Source organism: Ovis canadensis, chromosome 6 (genome assembly GCF_042477335.2).
Source record: "Ovis canadensis isolate MfBH-ARS-UI-01 breed Bighorn chromosome 6, ARS-UI_OviCan_v2, whole genome shotgun sequence".
Lineage (NCBI taxonomy): Eukaryota > Metazoa > Chordata > Mammalia > Artiodactyla > Bovidae > Ovis > Ovis canadensis.
The window spans coordinates 118,690,410-118,715,867 of NC_091250.1; the positions used below are offsets into that span (position 1 = coordinate 118,690,410).

The 25,458-nt window shown below is 39.3% G+C and overlaps 1 protein-coding gene across 48 annotated transcripts in view; it reads right to left on the reverse strand.

Annotated features, from left to right (window-relative positions):
• Window positions 1-23,740, reverse strand: part of KLHL8 (kelch like family member 8) — a 58,063-nt gene extending 34,323 nt beyond the window's left edge. For 3 of the 48 annotated variants that reach the window (XR_011257849.1, XM_069594667.1, XM_069594643.1), the window contains exons 1-4: window positions 23,437-23,653; window positions 15,569-15,637; window positions 14,220-14,293; window positions 2,455-2,581 (exon numbers count right to left, since the gene is read on the reverse strand). The gene's annotated coding sequence lies outside the window, so the exon portion shown is untranslated. The other 45 variants (XR_011257853.1, XM_069594676.1, XM_069594659.1 and 42 more) reach the window with 36 other exon arrangements.
• Between the last annotated feature and the right edge of the window lie 1,718 nt (window positions 23,741-25,458).

A 25,458-nucleotide genomic window follows, 5' to 3' on the forward strand; every position in this document is an offset into this window, starting at 1 on the left:
AAGATGAAATCACAGGGAAATCAGAAAATACTTAGAGACAAGTGAAAACAAAAACAACATGCTAAACTCATGAGATGCAGCAAAAGTAGCACTCAAGGGGAAATTTACAATTTTAAAACACTTGGCAGAAAAGACATCTCAAATCAACAACCTAATTTTAAAACTTTAGGAACTAGAAAAAGAGGAATAAACTAAACCCAAACCTAGCAGAAGGAAGGAAATAATGAAGATTAGAGCAAAGAGAAATGAAATAGAGAACAGAAAAACAGAGGAAAATCGATCAAACTAAAAGCTGGTTCTCTGAAAAAATAAACAAAATTGACAAAACTTCGGGTAGACAGACTAAGAAAAAAGAGAAGGCTCAAACCACTATATCCAGAAATGAAAATGGGGACATTACTACTGATTCTAAGTTAAGTTCAGTCGCTCAGTCGTGTCCGACTCTTTGCGACCCCATGAATAGCAGCACGCCAGGCCTTCCTGTCCATCACCATCTCCTGGAGTTCACTCAGACTCACATCCACCGAGTCCGTGATGCCATCCAGCCATCTCATCCTCTGTCATTCCCTTCTCCTCCTGCCCCCAATCCCTCCCAGCATCAGAATCTTTTCCAATGAGTCAACTCTTCGCATGAGGTGGCCAAAGTACTGGAGCTTCAGCTTTAGCATCATTCCTTCCAAAGAAATCCCAGGGCTAATCTCCTTCAGAATGGACTGGTTGGATCTCCCTGCAGTCCAAGGGACTCTCAAGAGTCTTCTACAACACCACACTTCAAAAGCATCAATTCTTCAGCGCTCAGCCTTCTTCACAGTCCAACTCTCACATCCATACATGACCACAGGAAAAACCATAGCCTTGACTAGATGGACCTTAGTCGGCAAAGTAATGTCTCTGCTTTTGAATATGCTGTCTAGGTTGGTCATAACTTTTCTTCCAAGGAGTAAGCGTCTTTTAATTTCATGGCTGCAGTCACCATCTGCAGTGATTTTGGAGCCCAAAAAAATAAAGTCTGACACTGTTTCTACTGTTTCCCCATCTATTTGCCATGAAGTGATGGGACCGGATGCCATGATCTTTGTTTTCTGAATGTTGAGCTTTAAGCCAACTTTTTCGCTCTCCTCTTTCACTTTCATCAAGAGGCTTTTTAGCGCCTCTTCACTTTCTGCCATAAGCGTGGTGTCATCTGCATATCTGAGGTTACTGATATTTCTCCTGGCAATCTTGATTCTAGCTTGTGTTTCTTCCAGTCCAGCGTTTCTCATGATGTACTCTGCATATAAGTTAAGTAAGCAGGGTGACAATATACAGCCTTGATGCACTCCTTTTCCTATTTGGAACCAGTCTGTTGTTCCATGTCCAGTTCTAAGTGTTGCTTCCTGACCTGCATACAGATTTCTCAAGAGGCAGGTTAGGTGGTCTGGTATTCCTATCTCTTTCAGGATTTTCCACAGTTTATTTTGATCCACACAGTCAAAGGCTTTGGCATAGTCAAGAAAGCAGAAATACATGTGTTTCTGGAACTCTCTTGCTTTTTCCATGATCCAGCAGATGTTGGCAATTTGATATCTGGTTCCTCTGCCTTTTCTAAAACCAGCTTGCACATCAGGGAGTTCATGGTTCACGTATTGCTGAAGCCTGGCTTGGAGAATTTTGAGCATTACTTTACTAGCATGTGAGATGAGTGCAATTGTGCAGTAGTTTGAGCATTCTTTGGCATTGCCTTTCTTTGGGATTGGAATGAAAACTGACCTTTTCCAGTCCTGTGGCCACTGCTGAGTTTTCCAAATTTGCTGGCATATTGGGTGCAGCACTTTCACAGCATCATCTTTCAGGATCTGAAACAGCTCAACTGGAATTCCATCACCTCCACTAGCTTTGTTCATAGTGATGCTTTCTAAGGCCCACTTGACTTCACATTCCAAGATGTCTGGCTCTAGATGAGTGATCACATCATCATGATTACCTGGGTCATGAAGATCTTTTTCGTACAGTTCTTCCGTGTATTCTTGACAACCTCTTCTTAATATCTTCTGCTTCTGTTAGGTCCGTACCATTTTTGTCCTTTATCAAGCCCATCTTTGCATGAAATGTTCCCTTGGTATCTCTAATTTTCTTAAAGAGATCTCTAGTCTTTCCCATTCTGTTGTTTTCCTCTATTTCTTTGCATTGATCGCTGAAGAAAGCTTTATTATCTCTTCATGCTATTCTTTGGAACTCTGCATTCAGATGCTTGTATCTTTCCTTTTCTCCTTTGCTTTTCGCCTCTCTTCTTTTCACAGCTATTTCTAAGGCCTCCGCAGACAGCCATTTTGCTTTTTTGCATTTCTTTTCCATGGGGATGGTCTTGATCCCTGTCTCCTGTACAATGTCACGAACCTCATTCCATAGTTCATCAGGCACTCTATCAGATCTAGGCCCTTAAATCTATTTCTTACTTCCACTATATAGTCATACCTGAATGGTCCAGCGGTTTTCCCTACTTTCTTCAATTTGAGTCTGAATTTGGTAGTAAGGAGTTCATGATCTGAGCCACAGTCAGCTCCTGGTCTTGTTTTTGTTGTCTGTATAGAGTCTACTGATTCTAAAGAATCAAAAAACACTGTAAGAGAAAATTATGAACTGTACAAATTGGATAACCTAGATGAAAAGGACTAGTCACTAAAAACACAAAACCTATCAACACTAAATCACAAAGAAATAGAAAATCTGTTTTCTATTTCTATAACTATGGCCTATAACTAGTAAAGAGGCTGATCAGTAATCAAAGTCTCCCAACAAATAAAAGCCCTGGACCTTATGACTTTACCAGTGCATTTTACCAAACATTTAAAGAAGAACTAATACCTTCCTTTTCAAACTTTTCCAAAAAACTGAAGAGGAAGAAACACTTCCCCATTTGTTCTACGAGGCCAGCATCACCCTAAAACCAAAGCCCACAAGTGTTGGCAAAGATCAACAGAAAACTGAAACCCTTGTGTTCACACTGTGTGCAGTTGATGGGAGTGTGAAATGGTACTGCCATTGCGGAAAACAGTCTGGTAGTTCCTCAAAAAGTTTAAAATAGAATTACTGTATCATGCAGCAATCCCACTTCTGGACATACATCCAGAAGAACACAAAATCCTTGGGCAGAGTTCCCTGTGCTATACAGTATGTCTTGTTGTTTATCTATTTTATATATGGCAGTGTGTATATGTTAATCCCATATATGGGCTTCCCTGGTGGCTCAGAGGTTAAAGCGTCTGCCTCCAATGTGGAAGACCCGGGTTTGATCCCTGGGTCGGGAAGATCCCCTGGAGAAGGAAATGGCAATCCACTCCAGTACTCTTGCCTAGAGAATCTCATGGACAGAGAAGCCTAGTAGGTGACAGTCCATGGGGTCGCAAAGAGTCGGACACGACTGAGGGACTTCACCTTCACCTTATATGTTAATCCCAGCCTGCTAATTTATCCCTCCCTACTCCTTTCCCTTTTGTGAGTCTGAAAGCAAGGTCTTAAAGAGATATTTACAACCCCATGTTCAGAGCAGCACTATTCACTATAGCAATCCAAGTGTCCATAAACAAATAAATGGATAAGCAAAATGTGGTATAAATATATTATTTTGCTACAATGTCGATGAACATTTAAGAACATTAAAGATAGGTGAGAGAAGTCAAATAGAAGGCAGACTGTATGATTCAATTTATATGAGATACAAATAGTGAAATCATAAAGACAGAAAGTATAATGCTCTTGCCAAGGGCTGTGGGGAGAGGAGAATGGGGACTTATTTACTGGGTATAGAGTCCCAGTTTTATAAGATGAAAAGAGTTACAGGGATGGATGGTAGTGGCGATGGCATAACAATGTGAATGTATTTAATATCACTGAAACGTGCACTTAAAAACAGTTTTATGCTATGTGTATTTTACCACAATAAAAAAAATCTAGGGGTTTCCCTGGTGGCTCAGTGGTAAAAGTATCCACTGGCCAATAATGGAGACGTTGGTTGGATCACTGATCCACAAAGATCCCACATGACACGGAGCAACTAGGTCTGTGCACCGCAACTACTGAGCCTGTGCTCTCAAGCCTGGGAGCGGCAACTACTGAGACCACACGCCTGAAGCCTATCTTCCCCAACAAGGGAAGCCACCATAACGAGAGGCCCACACACCACAACTAGAGAGTGGCCCCTGCTCGCCACAGTTGGAGAAAAGCCAGCACAGCAACAAAAACCCAGCACAGCCATAAATAAATAAATAAAATGATTTAAAATATCTAATCTGAGAACAATTCAACAGCACATTACTTTTAAGACGTGGAATGCACTACCTCCAAAAAGAGAAGCTATAAACTGGAAAATTTAAGGACTTTATCCAGTGATGCAAAGCAAAAATAGAGGGTATTTTGACTGAAATAGGCTTATGCTAGATTTTGAAGTCAGCTCACGGTTCCACCATTTACCAAATGAATAACCTTGGGCAAATGACAACCCACTAAAACTTTAGTTATCTCATCTGTGAAACAGAGAAGCCACTTATCTTAAAGAAATATTCTGAGGATTAGAGATACAGTGCTGCTAAACACAGACACTTGCATTATAAAATCTCATTTATTTTCATATCAAATTTACTATATTTACATAAAGTCAAATTTACTCATTATCAAAGCATATTTGATGAGTATTCACACCACGAACAGTTCTATGCTACATTCTACTTTAGTGACAGAAACAAAGAGATTTTAAGTTAAAATATGTGATTATACACTTACTGGCTATGTGTGAGGTTTTTTTTTGAGGGCCCTACTAACCTTATTCATCTGTAAACAGGTATATCTATCTACTTCATAAAACTATTCTAAAAATTAAATCAAATGCAATACTGGATTTACAAGCACTTATGAAATTATAAACCATGTTGCAAATACTGGTATTAGCATGGAAGATTCACTTATGTCATTTCTGAAAATAATAAATACCTTAACTAGTCTTTTCCTATATTAGCCTCTTATTAATTACATCAACAACTGTTTCTAGCTTTTGACAGGAACCAAAATGTTCAATGTAAGATTACAGATTATAGTTATTAATATCTTCTTAAAGTTACTGTGGTGGACACAGAACGGTGACCCCCCAATGAGTCGTGCTTTCATATAATCCCCCTGAGGATAAGAACCACCTGTGACTTGCTTCTAACCGATAGAATATGGAAAGGTGATGAGTGTCACTCGCTTGATTATGTCGCATTATATAAGACTGGGTGAACAGACTAAGTGAGAGGGTCACCTGCAAGCCTTTAAGAAGCCAAGTGCCATGGATAGAGAGCCCTGCAGCAAGAAACTACAGGCAATCCCCAGGATCTGAGGGAGTTCTCCACCTGTCAGTAAAAAGTTAGGGTCCTCAGTCACGCTGCTGCAAAGACATTCTCCCACCATTCTAAATGAATGTGGAAGGAGACTGTTCCACAGTTAAGCCTCCACATGATAACACAGGTCAGCACCCTCACTGCAGCCTTGTGAAATCCTAAGCAGAGGACCCAGATGAGTTGTGTCCAGATTCCTCATTCCCAGAAACCATAAGATAATAGTTAACGTAATTTTTACTGCAGTCTAGTTGCTTTACAATGCTGTGTTAGTTTCTACTACATAGCAAAATGAAACAGCTATAAATATACATATAGATCCCCTCTTTTTGGATTTCTTTCCCATTTAGGTCACCATAGAGCACTGAGTAGTGCTCTGTGCTATACAGCAGGTTCTCTTTAGTTATGTTTCATACATAGTAATGTACATATGTCGTTTCTAATCTCCCAATTCATCCCACCCTCCTCCACCTTCCCCCTTGGTATCTAAAGTAGTCATATGCTCAGGAAAAAAATAAAATGGTGTTTGTCAGAGGCGAAGGGGTGGGGAAAGAGAAGAGTTATTGTTCAATAGATATACGCATTTCCGTTTTGCAAGATGGAAAGTTCCAGAAATGTGTTGCACAACAGTGTGTACATAGTGTTTTAAGATTAATGTCAGTCAGTCAGTTCAGTCGCGTCTGACTCTTTGTGACCCCATGAACGCCAGGGCCTCCCTGTCCATCACCAACTCCCAGAGTCCACCCAAACTCATGTCCATCGAGTCGGTGATGCCATCCAACCATCTCATCCTCTGTCGTTCCCTTCTCCTGCCCTCAATCTTTCTCAGCATCAGGGTCTTTTCCAATGAGGCAGTTCTTCAGGTGGTCAAAGTATTGGAGTTTCAGCTTCAACATCAGTCCGCTCAATGAACACCCAGGACTGAGCTCCTTTAGAATAGACTGGTTGGATCTCCCTGCAGTCCAGGGGACCCTCAAGAGTCTTCTCCAACACCACAGTTCAAAAGCATCAATTCTTCGGCACTCAGCCTTCTTCACAGTCCAACTCTCACATCCATACATGACCACTGGAAAAACCATAGCCCTGACTAGATGGACCTTTGTGGGCAAAGTAATGTCTCTGGTTTTTAATATGCTATCTAGGTTGGTCATAACTTTTCTTCCAAGGAGTAAGCATTTTTTAATTTCATGGCTGCAATCACCATCTGCAGTCATTTGGGAGCCCCCCAAAATAAAGTCTGACACTGTTTCCCCATCTGTTTGCCATGGAATGATGGGACCGGATGCCATGATCTTTGTTTTCTGAATGTTGAGCTTTAAGCCAACTTTTTCACTCTCCTCTTTCACTTTCATCAAGAGGCTCTTTAGTTTCTCTTCACTTTCTGCCATAAGGGTGGTGTCATCTGCATATCTGAGGTTATTGATATTTCTCCTGGCAATCTTGATTCCAGCCTGTGCTTCCTCCAGTCCAGCGTTTCTCATGATGTACTCTGCATATAAGTTAAATAAGCAGGGTGACAATATACAGCCTTGACGTACTCCTTTTCCTATTTGGAACCAGTCTGTTGTTCCATGTCCAGTTCTAACTGTTGCTTTCTGACCTGCATACAGGTTTCTCAAGAGGCAGGTCAGGTGGTCTGGTATTCCTATCTCTTTCAGAATTTTCCACAGTTTATTGTGATCCACACAGACTAATGTACTGTACACTTAAAAATGGTTTAGATGGGCAGTTTTATGTTGTGTCACTACATACTGACAAAAGGGTCAATTCCCTAAGGATATAATAATTTTAAGTGGTAGAGTCAGGACTCAAACCTAGCTAGCAGGACACTTTCCAAAAGTCTGTGCTGTTAACCCCTGCATTATGATTCGGAGCATATCGCAAGTGAAAGAGAATCACAGAACAAAAAAAATACAGGAAAAGTCAAATTCTCTATCCTCTCCCCTCTAAAATCAGCTATTTTTTCTAATTCCTCTGCTTTTGCAAGTGACAATGCCATTTTTTCAGCTGCCCTCATTCAAAAACCTGAGCCATATCTGACTGCTTTTTTTATTTACATAACCCATCAATTTCAATTCTCCTGATTTCTACTTGGGAAAAATCTGTCTCCCATTTGTCTCTTTCTTCCTACTCTCCCTAAACTCTCTTCTCCTTCACTGCACTCTAATTCAGACTCCTGCATCTTTCATTAACAAGTCACCATGCCTCTCCATCCCATCCTGAAACATCTACGTAGGACTGCCAGACTTATGCGGCTGTGTCACTTCCAAGTTGCTTAACATTATGCATTTCAGCAGTTTATCCAGGCATTCAAGGCTCTTCTTGCTCTGACTCCAGCCTATCTTCCAATCTTTTCCTCCACTAATTTTTGACATAAAATAGGGAAATGAAGGGGAAACACTACTTACTGAACCACTGAGTGTCACGTATTTTTCCAGAAATCTTACTGATACAGCTGTCTTTCAGTATCCACAGAGGATTAGTTCAAGGACCTCCCTCAGATACTAAAATCAGATGATGCTCAAGTGTCTTATACAACATGGTAGAATACAGTTGGCCCTCCATTTACACAGAATCCACAGACACAGAGGGCTGACTATACTTTCATTTAAGCATCACGTGGCAGCACTAGTGGTAAAGAACCAACCTACCAATGCAGGAGACACTGAGCTCCATCCCTGGGTCAGGAGGATCTCCTAGAGGAGGGCATGGCAACCCACTCCAGGATTCTTGCCTGGAGAATCCCATGGACAGAGGACCCTGGCGGTGGCAGTCCATAGCGTCGCAGAGTTGGACATGACTGAAGCGACTTGGCATGCACATCCACATTACAGATGGCCTAAACATCCCTGACTTGCCCTATCACACAGGTAGAAAATTGTGGAAGCTAGGGTTTCAGTTCAGTTCTGATTCAGTTCATTCTTCTACTATTTCACAGACGTCACTATTCCACTTTCCTCAAGTATACGCACAAGCCCTCAAAGCTTATCCACATGCGGAGGGATGTGAAGGCCTAGTTTATTAAGTAATGCTTCTTCCACGACATCTCTAATTCTCCCAATAAGACGTGATCTCCCTTCTATGAACACAGACAGTACTCTGTACTTCTTTAGTTTGTTCACTGTCTTCCTCTTGTGTTTTAGACTTATCTAACACAGTGTGAACTGAGATTATGTCTCAAAGACACCTATATATCTTACCCACATGAGCTTGCATCATATGTGACTGAATTAACCTGATTCTTGTGGGCTGGGTGTTTTTTCCCCAATATTTTAAAAAACTGAGTCAGTTCTACATTACTGGTTAGCCTGATGAGTCTTCTTTCATCTAGAACTTTTGTCATACTGTATTTCATGTCCTAAGTGGGTAGTGTGACTATAGGTATCATTAATATCTCATTTGAACTTCACTAGGTTTAAATACATTCAATTTAAAACTATCACACATTTCCCCCCTTATATCAAACTACTCTAGCTTCTGTCTAGTAGAAAGTTTTATTACGGTCATAAAATAATTTCCTTTGTCAGAGGACTGCTCTATGAAAAGGGTATTAGCAAATATTCATTTTTATAAAATTGCTTTTACATTTGATGTTAGATTTGGGCAAGAGACAAGAGCTCAAAAAGTTTCACACCAAATTCTTTCAAAATGGTCTTTTTAGGGACTTCCTTGGAAGTCCAGTGGTTAAGACTCCATACTCCCAATGCAGGGGGTGAGGGTTTGATCCCTGGTTGAAGAACCAAGATCCCACAAGACCTCTGGTGTAGCCAAAAAAAAAAAAAAATTTTAATGGTGTAAAGAATTCAATGTCTTCAATTTTTGAAAAATGTTATATATAATAGAACAGGAAGCCAGGAACACAAAAAGAATATTTACTCTAAAACATTTCACTCTCTGAGTCTCATCAGTCACCTAAGTTCTTTAAAGAATGCAAATTTGTAATGAGTTAAAGTGTAACTCCACCTAAACTCTAACCCAGGAATTATTTTTAATGTACCTAAGATTCTCTTAGAAAGAAAAAAAAAAAGATACTCCTTCCCCAAATATTTGTTGTTCAGTCACTAAGTCGTGTCTGACTCTTTGTGACCCCATGGACTGTAGCACCCAAGGCTTCAGTGTCCTTCACTATCTCCCAGAGTTTACTCAAATTCATGTCCACTGAGTCGGTGATGTAAGAGATTATAAACACAACAGAAAAAAAGAGGGATGATCCACAGAAGTTTATTTCTATCACACTCTAGTACATTATGGAGCTTCCCAGGCAGCACTAGTGGTAAAGAACCCGCCTACCAACGCAGGAGACATAAGAGACTCGGGTTCAATCTCCCAGGCTGGGAAGATCCCTGGAGGAGGGCATGGCAACCCACTCCAGTATTCTTGTCTGGAGAATTCCATGGACAGAGGAGACTGGCGGGCTATGGTTCATAGAGTGGCAAAGAGTCAGGTATGACTGAAATGACTTAGCACCTGGTATATTATGGCACTAAAACAGGTAGGAAGTTAGGATCATTTTTTTGTTCCTCTAAGTGCCAATAAAGTCAACCAACAGCTGAAGACTAAAGTACTTCAAAAAGAAGAACATAGGTTTTACTGATTCGATGCAGAAAACAAAAATGTATTTTTTTAACATGTAAACACAACTTGCAAAAATCAGAGAAAAGAGGACTTACAGCAAAAGCACAAAGGTACAACTATGATAAGTCAGTCCACTTTATACTGTTTTTCAAACTTCTTTGCATTTATACTAGTAGAAAGAATTCTAAATGGCACTTTGAGGACTTCTCTGGTAGTCCAGTGGTTAAGAATCTGCCTTCCAATGCAGGGTACACAGGTTTGATCCCTGGTCTGGGAACTAAGACCGCACATCCCACAGGGCTACGTGTCAACGACTGAGCCTGTGCTCTCCAGAGCCTGTGCTCCAGGACAAGAGAAGCACTTCGACTGAAAGCACCCCTAAAAACAACTCAGAGCTATACAGTTACTGATGCAGTACCTACTACAGGCAGCAATAGTGCTAGGAGACTCAAGCTTCCTTAAAATAAATTTGGTCTGTACTCTTCACAATTCAGTTAGATGAAGACTTTAAATGATAGAAAGTATTTTATTTTACAGTGGTTTCTGATTAATTTCAGAGCCACATCTTAAAGTTGACAGAGAATGTGTATTTATCAAAATTAACGTGTATATTTGTGAAATAAGATGGTAAACCCCACCTTATGTTGTGCAGAGAAAAACCTGACTGCGTGTAATTCTCTACACACTTCATGCTATCTTTCTGCCTTTGTTCAGGCTATCTTCTCACTGTGAAATGCCCTTAAAGCAACATCCATTCTTACCAGCTGACTCTTTAAGACTCAACTCAGGTTTATTTGCTCAAAAAGGCCCTAAAATATCTCCCTTATTCTTAGCCTGGATTGGGTGTACTTCCTCTGTGCTCCTGTAACAATTTAATATCTTTTTCATTGTAATTATAAAGCGGATTATACCATACTCAACCGTTATTCAAATTTATAATACTTGTAATAATTGCCTTATTACTATTAGTATTTCCGGTAACACTGAGTCCCCAAAACATAGGCACTTTCTACTCACTCCTACTACGCCCACATTGAGCATAGCATACAGTTAGCAGAGGTACTAAAAATACTTTCCAAACAAACAGAATAGTTATGAACCCTGGAGACTATTTTTCTGTTATCTAAATCAACATACAATTAAATTACTTTAAAATAACACTGAATTCTGGATGCATTATTTTAACCATAATCACAAAGGATGTCACTTAGCAAAGATATTTTTCAATTATTACAAAGATTAATATGTCGCTTAAATTCATTTTTTAACTTTTAAGTCAGAAAAAATTAAGCTACACTCATTATTTCCTTTTTAACAAAAGAAAATAGCAGAAATTTAAATTTTTTAAATTTATTTATGGGTTGCCCTGAGTCTTTGTTGCTGTGCATGGGTTTTCTCTGGTTGCGAGAAGCGGGAGCTACTCTCTAGTTGCTGTGCACTGAGATTTTAAATTTTGAATCAGATGATCCAGAAGAAAATATATTGTGCCAATAATTAAAGGAGAATCTGCTTCTTTGACAAACTGAATTGACAAGTTTCAGTAGTTCCTACTCATTAAAGATACACGTAACTTCCAAAACTTTACTACTATGACTTACAAAAAATGTTTTTCTTAGCATATATTAGATACAATTGTTATTTGTTATCAATCTGTCATTTCCAGGATCCCTAAACATTTTCACTACACTGAATATTTGTAAGATGTTTCTATTTTAGGGTCTGTTTTATTAAAAAGGCATTCTACTCTGGTTCCACTACCCATAATCATTGCCTGTTTGAATTAGACCACTGAATTTATTACAATCATAATAGTTTAAAAGTTTAATATAAAATAACTTGCTTTAAAAAGGACTTGAATTTTACCTAATTCACGACCTACATTTGTGAACTCTTAAAGAGTCTCTATTATTATTATTACTTAAGAATGTCAGAGAAGTCACAGGGTTGTACTCAAATAACAAATGATAATTATCTGAATAAAAACATAAAGTCTAATAAAAAATTAATTTACCAATAATTTGTTTCCAAGTGTCCAAAATTGGGATATTTCCCATTCAATATATGAAACAAAACACAAAGCTGAGAATTATTATATACTCCAGTGAGAGCCCTGCTGGTCAGGCATACACTCTCTGAGTAGAGCACACTGCTAATCTCAGTTTGGAAGGGAGTGTGGTGCTTAGTGGCTGGTGAACTTTCAGAGGCTTGCAAAATCTTATTCACTACGTTGTTACTGATTCATTAAACAGACTTAAAACCAATGCTAAAGAACTGTCAGTTATTAAGTAAGCCGATTTCAAACTGGTTCTGATGACTAATTGTTACCATGGCTATATGAGAATCAGTCTTAGGAGTTTGAGAACTCCTTTTGTCTTTACAAGATAAACACATAAACCAACACACACACACACATATACACTAAAGGATATGATACATACTGGTCATGTGGTTTTATAACATTTCACAAAAAAACCCAAATACTGTCAGTGTTAAGGATAAATACCACTTGCCTTATATTTAATCATTCAATCAGTCATCAGATGTTATATTGCAGGTTCTGGAAACTCACAGGTGAACATGCAAAGCAACAACAAAGGGCTTTAGAGCAGTGCTATTCAAAGTGGGTCTGGTCCACATTTTTTTTTTTTAAACACACTGCAATGAGGTAGGTACAAAAATCTAAGTGCCTAGAAACTCTTAGAACAAAGTTGTATTTGACAATAATTTTATGTCTGTTGAATTTCATAAAAATTGAAGTTTGCATTTTGTGTATCTTTTTAAATTTCATTTTTCTAGTCATTCATTGCTGTTGTCTTTACCAAGGTACTGATTCACAAACTAGTTTTCACTATAGTATCTGAAGAAAATTACTTAAAGGGGCTCAAGAAAAGCAGCCAGAGTAGGTGAGGTTGTATTACACTTTGCTACCAAGATACATGCAAAAATAATATGCATTACACACCAAGAAGTACTTGCTCCAAAATTAGAAGGATGGTGCTAGTGGCCTAAAAGAAAATCCCTCAGCAGATGATACAGCACACTAATGGAAGGCTGCACCATCTATGTTGCAGATGGACTAGGAGGTTATAATGTATGGAAAAAACAAAAGACTCCTTAAAATGCTGTAAGAGCCAGACCTAAATGTGAAGAAATTCAGGAATACCTTATCCGGTCTATCTCTTGTATTTTCCTTAAAAAAAAAAAAAAATGTATGCCTGCTAAGTCACTTCAGTCATGTCTGACTCTCTGCGACCCTATGGACTGTAGACCCCCGGGCTCCTCTGTCCATGGCATTCTCCAGGCAAGAATACTGGAGTGGGCTGCCATGCCCTCCTCCAGAGGGAAAAAAAAATTTATGCACAAGCATAATCTAATTTTTAAAATTATCTAAAATAAGTCCCCTCCACCCCCCAAAAAAGATGAATAAGACAGAATTTCTACTATTAAGGAGCTTGAGTCATCCATTTGGGACCCAAACAAGTGGTCATAATACTGTGGTTAAGGCAACAGTAGGGAGATATACTGGGTAACATGGGAGAATCTAAACTAGCCTTGGTGATCAAGAGGGCTCCCCATTAAAAATGCAATAGCTTATATGTACTCAAAGTTCCCATTCCACTTATCCAACTATAACCTAGTTTCATACACTCTACTCCCTAACTTCTCCTCATACTGTTGGCCTTGCTTCTCCAGCCACAGCACTTTACTCACAGGCCCCATCATCTCACAGCCTCTTCTCTCACATCCTTGTTACAGCTGCAAGTTATTATCCCCAAATTCAAATCTTATCACATCACCTCAATGCTTAAAAATGCTCATGGATAAAGTAATAGTAAGCAGAAAAAACGAGGTACAAATTATATGATCTTTTTAAAAATGTATATGTGATATGCTTCTAACTTGAACTGCTATTTTCAAACCAATTAATGAATAAATTCTACAGCCTCTTTTTTTTGGTTACAGAGAAATTTATGGAGGAAAATAAGAAAACGTAAGTTTAAAACTAGCCACAGACCTTTAAGGCACGGGCCATACAAAGTATATTCCCAAAGCTCTTCAAATTCTAAGAAAAATGACCAAATATTTCCTCTTACTATAGCTAGCATATCTGTTTTAACTAAGTTAAATATTCTTATATATAATAATACTTCAGAGTACTTTACAGTCCCTTATATAATGATCATATGATACACATTGATTTTATAAGGCTTAAGAAGTAGCATGGTATAGGAGAAAAACAGTGAGGTAGGTATTAAGGGAACTAGATTTTAACTAGTTGCATTACTGGGAAGTTACCTAATCTCTCACATCTCAGTTTCTTCATTTATAAAAGAACAGTGTTGGTCTAGGTCAGGGGTCAGCATCTTTTCCTGTAAAGGGCCAGACAGTAAATATTTCAGGCTTTATGCACCGTCCAGACTCTGTCACAACTACTCAACTATGCCAGTGCAGCAGGAAAGCACCCACAGATAAACACATAAAGTAATGAGAGTAGCCGTGTTCCGATAAAACTTTACAAAACCAGCAGCAAGCTAGGCTTGGCCCAAGAGACCACAGATTTGGGTAATCACTGTTTACAGCCTTCCCTTAGTTTCCTGGTGGATTAGTTCCAGGACACAGCCCATCATACCAAAATCCAAGGATGCTCAAGTCCCTTACATAAAATGGCATGCATGGTATTTGCATATAACCTTGTACAACCTCCTCTCATTTACTTTAAATCCTCTCTGGGACTGCAAACAGTCGAACACAACTTAGCAACTGAACAATAAACAACAATACCATGTAAATACTATGTAAATAAGTCACCAGTGTGCAGCTAATCCAAGTTTTGCTTTTTGGAATTTTCTGGATTGTTTTTTCCCTGAATGTTTTCATCTGAGTTTCCTCGAATTTACATATATGGAATCTGCGGATACAGAGAGCCTGTGTACTTCTGGTTCTAAACTATGAGAGTACTTTTTTCTATTTAAAACTAACTCGTTGCCTTTCTTTTTAGAGAAAACTATAGTCGTATTTAACACAAGGCACAAAAACTAGCAGTTAATAGCAGACTTAAGAGCCAGTTTTGAGAGTCCCATTAGCTGTATAACCTTAGGCAAGTTACTTAAAACCACTCTGAGCATACTGTTAAGACTGCTGTGAATAATAAATGAAGTAATATATGAATGTATTAATACTTAGCCCTGTACCTAGTTCACAGTAAGCATTCAATAAACTGACACTATTGCTTTTATAAATTATATGATCCTCAGTCCTCGGTGAAGAACACAACCCTCCAATCAACATTTTTCCCAGCAAAGAAATACAATAGGCTATATAGTGATCTACATTCAGAAGCATTTTTCACTATAGCAAAAGATGAGAACTGGTTATATTGCTCTAAGCCTTTCTTTAAAAAAAAAAAAAAAACTATAGATACAACCAGTGGTCCCCAACCATTTTTGGCACCAGGAACCAGTTTCATGGAAGACAATTTTTCCATGAACTGGAAACGGTGGTTTCAGGATGACTCAACTGCATTACATTTATTGTACACTTTATTTCTAATTTAATTCCGGCACTGATCTGACAGGAGGTACTGGTCCGAGGCCTGGAGGTTGGGGACCCCTGGATACAGTAGTCAGCATTAGTTGAGTACTTACTATCTGCTTTGCATGTATGACTGTATGACTCTGGTTAAGTTAATCTTTTATTAGCCTCAGTTTCTTCACCTGTAAAAATGAGGAAAGTAGCAATATAAACTTCTTAAGACTGTTATAAGGACTAAATGAGTTAATAAACTCTCTGGCACATAAGCTATATAAGCAAGCGCTATTATTTGAGTTAGATATTTCACATTTATTCATTCTGTTCCTCAGGATAATTCAAAGCAGTATTATTACTATATTTATAGCTGTTGATAATAAGGCTCAGAGAAGTTAAGAAACCTACCCAAGGTCACACAGCTATTAAGTGACAATGCGTCTCAACACAGGCATGCATGACTGTACAGCCAAAACTCTTAACAGGAGGCTGAAGACGGCATTAATTCTGTCTTTGCACCAGGAGTGCAACTACATCTTTGCATGGTATGTTTAGATTATGGAACCACAATACGGATATAATATTCTCCCCAGACAGAAAATTTTTCATTTTTTTAAACTTTAAGAGTAAGAAAATACACATAAAATCACTGACCTTTTTCATCTGAAGTATAGTGAATTTATAATGTTGTGTAGTGACTCAGTTACACGTTTTCTTTTTCAGATTCTTTTCCCTTATAAAAACACTGATCTTTTTAATGTGACAGTATTTAATGTCACAGTATTTCCATAATTTTTGCTAAAATGATTCTTCTGTTTTCCATTTCTACCTAATTAAACTCACATTTTCATTATTAAAGAAATAAGCAATCCTCTGCAATAAAATAACAAAAGATGCAGCATAGTGACAAATATATATATGTGGGACTATGCAAATGCTGACATTCATCTCTAATTGATCTTTGACATATAGACCTCAGATTTTGTAAAAAGTGCAAGTCTAGCGAGTTGAACACAATTCTGCTACTAATTTATAGACTAATTAGTCTATAAATCCCCAACAATTTATTTAAAACCTTGAACTGCGAAAAGCATTCAGATATCAAATGGAAATACCAATATCAAAGAAAAAAGAAGAAATTCAAAAAGACATAAACACATTACTTCACTGAATAGATTCATTCGTAAGTTGGTATACCACCACTTGATCCATCTCATAGTCTTTAGACCTTGTGACTGCTACCGGTAATTGACCCAGAAACAGAAGTTGGCTTCACACTGTAAAGCCCTATGGTTCAGCAACCTATCACTAACAAAGAAAACAGGGCAGTTTGATGTAGCTTACTTCCAAACTCTATTACAAGAATGAACTCAATCTTAGAATTCTAACATACTTCTAAAATTCACTAAATGCAAATAAGATCAATTTTAAATGTCATAATTAAAATCACAAATCACCACCTAATCTACATAAGCTGATTATAAATTTCATATTCTTTCCAAACTAGCAGTGCTGAACCTTAAAATGATCATCAATTAGGATTCAATATAACTTCATACTCTGTGCTATATAAGATGAAATATCACACCACAAATATACAATGTAAGTATCATCACCTAGCTTGGAAGAAAAAATACTTAATTTTCATTAGCATTTTAGTATTTTGTTGAGAAAAGAAAAAAAAATCCAGATTTTAGGATAAACAAACCAAGTTATCTTTTAACATTTCAAAATACTATTCCAAAGTGCTGGATGGTACTAGGGTGCATTCTTCACCCCGCAGTCTACTGCCCATCAACACTAGAGGAGTAGGGGGGTGAGGGGCGTGGAAATTAACGCAGTAACAGTGATGATCAATCAGTGGTGTGTACTCCAGGTGTAAGCAGCAGCACTTTTACTGCTATCAACATACTACATAAAAAATATCAACCTCCAGTTCTAGAAGAAAAACAGGCATTTGCAGTGCTTCAAAAAGCATCTGTATACACATACACACACACACAAAATTCTGTTCACTTTTTCTCAAAAACACTAATTTTGAAAATAATATGCAAAAAATCTAGTACAGAAACCTCCTTAGATAACTGAAGCTAATGGTTGTTATCTAAGTGGTTCAGTTAAAAAAGGTTGTGAACTCCTTTTAAACTTATGTTGAAAGCTGTGCGTCTTCTCCCCAGAAAAAAAACACAAAAACACACAGAATTCAGATTCTTGGAAGACCATTTTTGGTTCACACAGTCAAAAGAAAAGCTGATATTCTAAACCAGAGTTGTCTAGTTTCAGAACTGAGTTCAATACATTATTATATCCTGATGCTTCCACAAAAGCCCTTCAGACAAATAATTTTAAAAAAGGCTAATGGGTCACATTTTATATGCTTATATCTTGTATATTGACATTATTAAAAAATGTATATTTTAAATGTTCCATTTATTCTTCACTGGTTAACACAAAACATATTTCTCAGAAATGGTCAAGCTAAGGAGTTTTAGGACTGAAAAATAGGGCATTTTGTTATTCTAAGAGGCATTTCTTCTCCCTCATCTCTTTAGTTCTCAATATATAAAAATAATTAACCTTTGTTGAAAATTCAAATATAAGAAACCAGTTTAAATATCTGATGTTTTAATACACAAAGCCATTTGAAATTAATTTTTGGGCTTCCACAGTGGCTCAGACAGTAAAGAGTTTGCCTGCAGTGTGGGAGACTCAGGTTCGATCCCTAGGTTGGAAAGATCCTCTGCAGAAGGAAATGGCAACTCACGCCAGTATTCTTCCTGGAGAATCCCAACATTCAAAATAGTCCCTTTAACCTTTTCAAAATGACAAACCCATTTTCAATTCTCTATAACTCTTTTTAAGAGTTCTTTTGAAAAAGGGTCATTTGTCTAAATCCACAGAATATATAACAGACACCAAGAGTGAACCTTAATGTAAAACTCTAGACTTTGGATAATGGTATATCATTGTGGGTTCACTGACTGTAACCCACAATGTGGGTTGGTGTGGGGATTTTGATAGTGGGGAGACTGTGCATACATGGGGCAAAGCAGGAGGCATATGAGAGCAGAGGGTATATGAAATCTGTGTTCCCCTACTTAATTAGCTATAAACCTAAAACTGCTCTAAACATAAAGTATTTTGATAAAGGGTGTGGGGTCTAATATATCTACTTCACTTTCTTCTTAAGAAATGAGGAAATAGTGTTTTTAAAAATTACCCTCAGTGGCCATGAGTTAAATTTCCTGCCAGGATACAGAATGTGCAATTATTACAGAATAGATTACAAAACCATCATTCGAAAAGACACATGTACCCCAATGCTCACTGCAGCACTATTTACAACAGCCAGGACATGGAAGCAACCTAAATGTCCATTGATATATGAACGGATAAAGAAGATGTGATACATATATACAATGGAATATTAGTCATATAAAGGAACAAAGTTGGGTCATTTGTAAAGATGTAGATGAACCTAGAGTCTGTCTTACAGTGTTCTCATTCTGACAACTCAGAAAGAAAAATATTGTATATTAACACATGTATGTGGAATCCAAAAAAATGATACAGATGAACTTATTAGCCTGGCAGGAATAGAGACACAGAACATAGGAAACAGACATATGGACACACAGAGGGGAAGAGGAGGGCGGGATGAATTGAAAGAGTAGCATATATATGTATAGTGGATATATACACACACACTACAGGTATCAATAGCTAGTGGGACGCTATTATACAGCACAGAAAACTCAGCGATGATCTAGATGGATGGGAGGTCTAAGAGGGAGGAGACATATGTATACACATATCTGATTCACTTTGTTGTACAACAGAAACTAACACAACATTGTAAAGCTATTACACTCCCATTTTTAAATTATTTTAATTTTAGAATAGTTTTAGGTTTATGAAAAAGCTGCAAAGATAATACAAAGACTTCCAATATCTCCCTCACCCCATTTCCCCTAATGTTAAGATCTTGTATTACTATTGTACATTTGTCATAACTAGTGAGCCAACACTGATACATGGATGTTAACCTTAATCCAGTCTTTAATTTAAAATTTTTTTTTAAATTTTACTTTACAATACTGTATTGGTTTTGCCATACATTGACATGAATTCGCGACGGGTGTACATTGAGTTCCCAATCCTGAACTCCCCTCCCACCTCCCTCCCCATATCATTTCTCTGGGTCATCCTAGTGCACTAGCCCCAAGCATCCTGTATCCAACCTAGACTGGTGATTCCTTTCTTACATGATAGTATACATGTTTTAATGCCATTTATTTTAAAAAGGGGTAGTGAACTCCTTTTAAACATATGTTGAAAGCTGTGGGTCTTCTCTCCAGAAAAACAGAAATATACACACAATTCACAGAATCTTGGAAGGCCATTTATGAGTACATCCACAGATCCAGGTTAAGAACCAGAGACAAAGTAGAAATTTTCTCTTTCTTTTGACCCTCTTCCATAATTTTACCTCTAACTCACAAGAATCAACTAAATTATTCACAGACAATGAATTCTCTTGTACAGCCTTTAAAAAAAGCTTCATAGTACTTAACATAAGCAGTTTTCACCAAAAAAATAAACTGACAGCATTCTGAAATACAGCATGTGACTAATGATATCAATAAATGATAGTGCCTTACAGTTTCTAAAATGACTTCACCTATTATAAAAATTAATATTTTACCCCCTTTTACATTTAAGGAAATAGGCTCAGAAAATAACCTGCCGTGGGCACACAGCCAACAAATTAAGAGCTGGTATTCTAACCTAGAACTGTCTAGTTCCAGCTCATTATTACATTTTGATGCTTCCACAAAAGGCTTTCAAACAAAGAAAGCAGATCAAAAAAAAAAAAAAAAAAAAAGCCTAATGGGTCACATTTCAGTGTAGTTATATCCTGAATACTGACATCAGTTTTAAAAAAAAAAGTATACTTTAACTGTGCTGGGTCTCAACTGCAATATGTGGTATCTTTAAAGGCAACATTGGAACTCTCAGTTGCAGCATGTGGGATCTAATTCCCTGACCAGGGATCAATCCTGGGCTCCCTGCCTTGGGAGCACAGAGTCCTGGCCATTGGACTACCAGGGAAATCCCCAAATGTCTATTCTAAATGTTCCATCTCTTCTTTCTTCATCGGTTAACATAATACACGTTTTTCAGAATAGTGAAGAAATGGTCAAGCTAATGAGCTTTAGGACTGAAAGACATGACATTTTGTTAATTCTATGAAGTATTTCTTTTTCCTCATCGCTTTAGTTCTTAATATATAAAAATTAACCTTTGTTGAAAATTCAAATATAAAAAACCAGTTTAGATATCCAATGTTTTAAAACATAAAATTCTTAAAATTAATTTTTAGGACATTCAAAATAGCCCCTTTAATCTTTTCAAAATGACAAAACCCATTTTCAGTTCTCTACATTTCTTAAGAGTTCTTGATTTTTTGAAAAAAGGTCATTTGTCTAAATCCACGGAATATACAATAGACAGCAAGAGTGAACCTTAATGTAAACTCTGGACTTTGGGTAATGGTATATCAATGCAGGTTACTGACTGTAACAAATTTATCTTTTTGTTGTAGGGATTTTGAGAGTGAGGGAGACTGTGCTTACACCGGGCAAGGCAGGAGCATGAGGCAGAGGGTATATGAGAAATCTCTGTTCCTCCCACTTAAATTTGCTATGAACCTAAAATTGCTCTAAATATAAACTACTTTGATAAAGGATATGGGGTCTAATATATCTACCTCACTTTCTTCTTAACAAGTGAGGAAATAGTGTTTTTAAAAATTATCCTCAGTGGCTGCGAATTAAATTTCCTGCCAGGAAACAGAATGTGCAATTATTACAGAATATATTACCATCTTAGAAAATAATACTAATCTTATCAAATGTTAAAAGAATTAGCAGCTTTATAAAGAATCTAGAAAAATGATACTGATGATCCTATTTATAGGGCAGGAATAGAAACACAGACATAGAGAAAAGACTTGTGGACAGAGGTGGGGAAGAATGGGGCGGGAAGAATTAAAAACAGCACTGACAAATACACACTATCATGTGTAAATAGCTAGCTAGTGGGAAGCTGCTTTATAGCACAGGAAACTCAGCTAAATGCTCTGTGATGACCTAGAGGAGTGGGAGGCAGGCGATATATGCTACTTACAGCTGATTTCACACTGTTGTACAGCAGAAACCAGCATAACACTGTAAAGCAATTATTGTTGTTTTTTAGTCAGTAAGTCGTGTCAGACTCTTGTGACCCCAGGAAGCCCACCAGGCTCCTTTGTCCATGGGATTTCCCAGGGAAGAATACTGAAGTGGGTTGCCACTTCCTTCTCGAGAGATCTTCCCCACTCAGGGATGGAACCCACGCCTCCTGCATTGCAGGCAGATTCTTTACCAATGAGACACCAGGAAGGCCCCAAAGCAATTATACTCCAATTAAAAATAAATGTTTTTAAAAAGATTTTTAAAGTATTGGCAGCTTGAAATGTTAATATGAAGTTAAATGCAATAGCTGAGTATGGTATCCTAAAATTTCTTTTGATATTTATGTTCCTACTCTCTGTATCTTAAAGGCGATATATACAGTGACTAAAAGTCTGAAGTAGGTCACGGGATGAGTGACAAAAGAATGGGTGCTCGTAGGGAGGAGGAGGAAAAGCTGCAGCCAATGAAATAACCCACCGCTTAGCTGAGGTCCTCTGCTTACCCAAGACTACCCTCTGACAGGATCAACACTGGAGGGAGACGGAGGAAAAGAATCTCCTCGGTCTACGAGAATGAAGAACACCAACAGTCCAACAATTAATTAACCTCACCGGGATGGGGGGAGAGGGGGAATGCAAAGAAAGAAAAAGCTCAACCAGCAGATAAAACACCTGTGTCAACCTAGCTTCTTGCAAGAACATTTTCCCAAAGAATCCTTCCGAAACAGTATAACATAAGCATAAGCTAAAAGGGCCAAGCATAGTTACAGTATTAATACAGATGGAAAAGAATCCTGACAAAAAAGTTCTATAGCCTACTTAAAATCACCCGATCCAACACTGCCAGGTGGGAAAATATACAAAAAAAAAAAAAAAACCCAAACGCTAGAACTGTCAAATCCAGTCAAGGACCAGCCCCGGGCTAGAAAGCGCGAAGGATGTAGATAAATCGCCTTTCTCAGGGAAACCAGCAGGCTAACGAAGCCCAGAAGTGCGTGAAAAGGAGGAAAGAGCAGGCATCCCGGGCTGTAAAACAACTCCACTGAGCAGAGGCGTGTTTTGAAAGAGGCTGCAGTTTCTGCTCTCAAACTCAGAGGCACTCTTCGACCCACCCCCCGCCCCCCGCAGAGTCTCCGCCTAAGGCGAGCTGCAAGCCCCCAGCACCCGCCAGCCGGACCCCCGGGGCGATACATCTCCCCGGCAGGCCAGTCCCGGAGGGTAGACTAACCCTCCGGACGGACGGCCAGCACGTCCCCAGGGCCAGCATCCCGGACGGCGGCTGACCCCGATACCCGCGCCCGCCTCCCCGACCCTCGCGGGCGGCGCGTCCCTCAGCCCAGGGCCCCAGCCCGCCGGCCCGCCCCGCCCCCACATGCCGCCCCCGCCCGGACCCCGCGAAGCACCTGCCCGCCTCTCTCTTCTTCGAAAGAGCCTGAGGAATGAGCCAGGCTGAGGCAGCCGGAGACCGGGGTTCCCTTCGAGGAAAGCGACTAACCCCCACCCCGCGCCTTGCCTCTCGCCACAAACGGGGGAAGGGGCGACAGAAACCACGCGGCTGAAGGGGCCCAAACCCTCCGGGCAGGGGAGTTTGGTTCCTGCGTGCAGGACTCGGGGAGTTTCTCCGCCACAGGCGCGAGCCCGGGCGGCGCTACGATTTGGGCTCGGGGCTGAGGTGACGGAGGACTTCGCACGAGCGGACAGCACCGCACAAGGGAAAGAGGGAGTGGGGGCGGGGGGCGAGAGCCCGGTTACCTCAGTCCTCGGCTGGTTCCCTCCGCTCGGTTCCCCACCCCCGCCCCCTTCCCGGTCCCCGGCCTCGCCAAGGATGCAGCCGCGCTGCCAGGTTCCTGCAGCCCCGGACGGCGCCGCTCCGGCCCCGCGCGAGCACCCGACGGACGCGCGCCCCTGTGCGCGGCCTCGCCGAGCCCAGCCGGCGCCGGGCGTCCTCTCGTCCGCGCCTGCGCACAGCACTCTGGGTAGTGTGGTTTCCAATTACCTCCTCCCGGGGGACCGCCCCCACCCCGCGTGCTCTCCGAGCCCCGCTCGGGCGCGGACTGCGAGAGTTTTCACCCAGCTGAGGAATATTGTCCTTCCTGATGCTGGGGACAGCTGGCGGGACCTGGCTGGCGTCCTCAAAACACAGATTCAGATAGGCCACCGCATGATTAACCTCCGAAGTTATCCGTTTCTTCTCTTTTGTGGCTGTACCATAAGTCTCGTCTCGCTAATGGTAAAGGTTCTTAGGGTTTTTGTCCTTTAAAGAAAGAAAAAAGGGTCTACTTTTGTTCTTGGCAATTTCTCCACAGGCTCTTGAAGAGGTGTATTGATACAAAACATCTGGTGTTTATATAACTACTTACCCATAGCTTGTAAGACCAAGGAAGCAGTTGGTCGACCTGAGCACTCACTGCTAAAAACCATTGCAAGTGAAAATGATGTTGAAATCAACTAATTTTTCTATAAAGTCAATGAAATGTTGGAGGGGATAGATGAGCGAGCAAAGAAAGAAAATTTGAAGGCTAAAATCTTTTGTTAGAGCAAGCTCTAGCTTTCACAACCCTAGGAATCTATTTCAGAATAAATTCAATCCTGGTACATTTATAAATATTAATACATAGGTTTCGATTGATTTAGCTAGAAGAGAGCCTTTAGGAAAAAAAATTGCATCTTATGTAAAAACCCCAAGGTAAGCCCAACTATGTGAAATTTCAGTTCTAGGGGGGAAAAAATCACTTTTCCATTTTAAAATAGCAGAAATAAAAATAAATCTTAGTACTTCAGAATATTTCTCTTCAAGACATCATGTTTCAAAAATTTAATATGAACGAACTAAGAAAAGTGGACCAAGACCAGTTTTAGTGTGCACGTACATACAAAAATTGCAAAATTTGTCTGGAAGTATGATGTAATACTGTATTTAATAAGGACATATTCTAATAGAATTTATTTATAATTTGAACTTTTAAATTGCATGTTCAGTGTCCCCTAAAAAATGCTTATAGAACTGCTCTTTTTTCTCTACTAATAGACATAAAAAACTGCTTGTACTTACTAACTACATCAAAGAAATCTATACAGTATTTCAATATAGTTTCCATTTATTTTTTCAAGAATATTTGGTGAGCACTTAGTATATGGCATACTGGGAAATAGTGAACGAAACTGAATAGTTCCTACCCTTGTGGAGACTTAAGAGCTAGTGGAAGAGACAGAACTAAACACATAATGAGAAATAATAAAGGTATACAAGGACTTCCCGGGTGGTCCAGTGGCTAAGACTCTGCATTCACAATGCAGAGCGCCCAGGTTCGATTCCTGGTCAGTAAACTAGATCCCACATCTTGCAACTGAAAGATTCTGCATACTGCAACTAACAAATATTATAGCCAAACAAATATTAAAAAAAAAAAATCAAAGGTATGCAGAGGGTTGGGCTTTCCAGATGGCACTAGTGGTAAAGAACCAGCTTGCCAATGCAGGAGACATTTAAGAGGCCCGGGTTGGCTCCCTGGGTAGGGAAGATCCCCTGGAGGAAGGCATGACAACCTACTCCAGTATTCTTGCCTGGAGAATCCCATGGAGGAGCCTGGAGGGCTGTGGTCCATAGGGTCACAAAGACTCAGACACAACTAAAGCGACTTAGCACACATGCATGCACATGCAGAAGGTGGCAAGGGGAGTGGGGAGCATAGAAGGTATACTAATCTAGAACTTTTTACTGGGAGAGGGGAGGTCAGGCAAAAATTCAATGAAATTTTCAAATCAAATAACAAT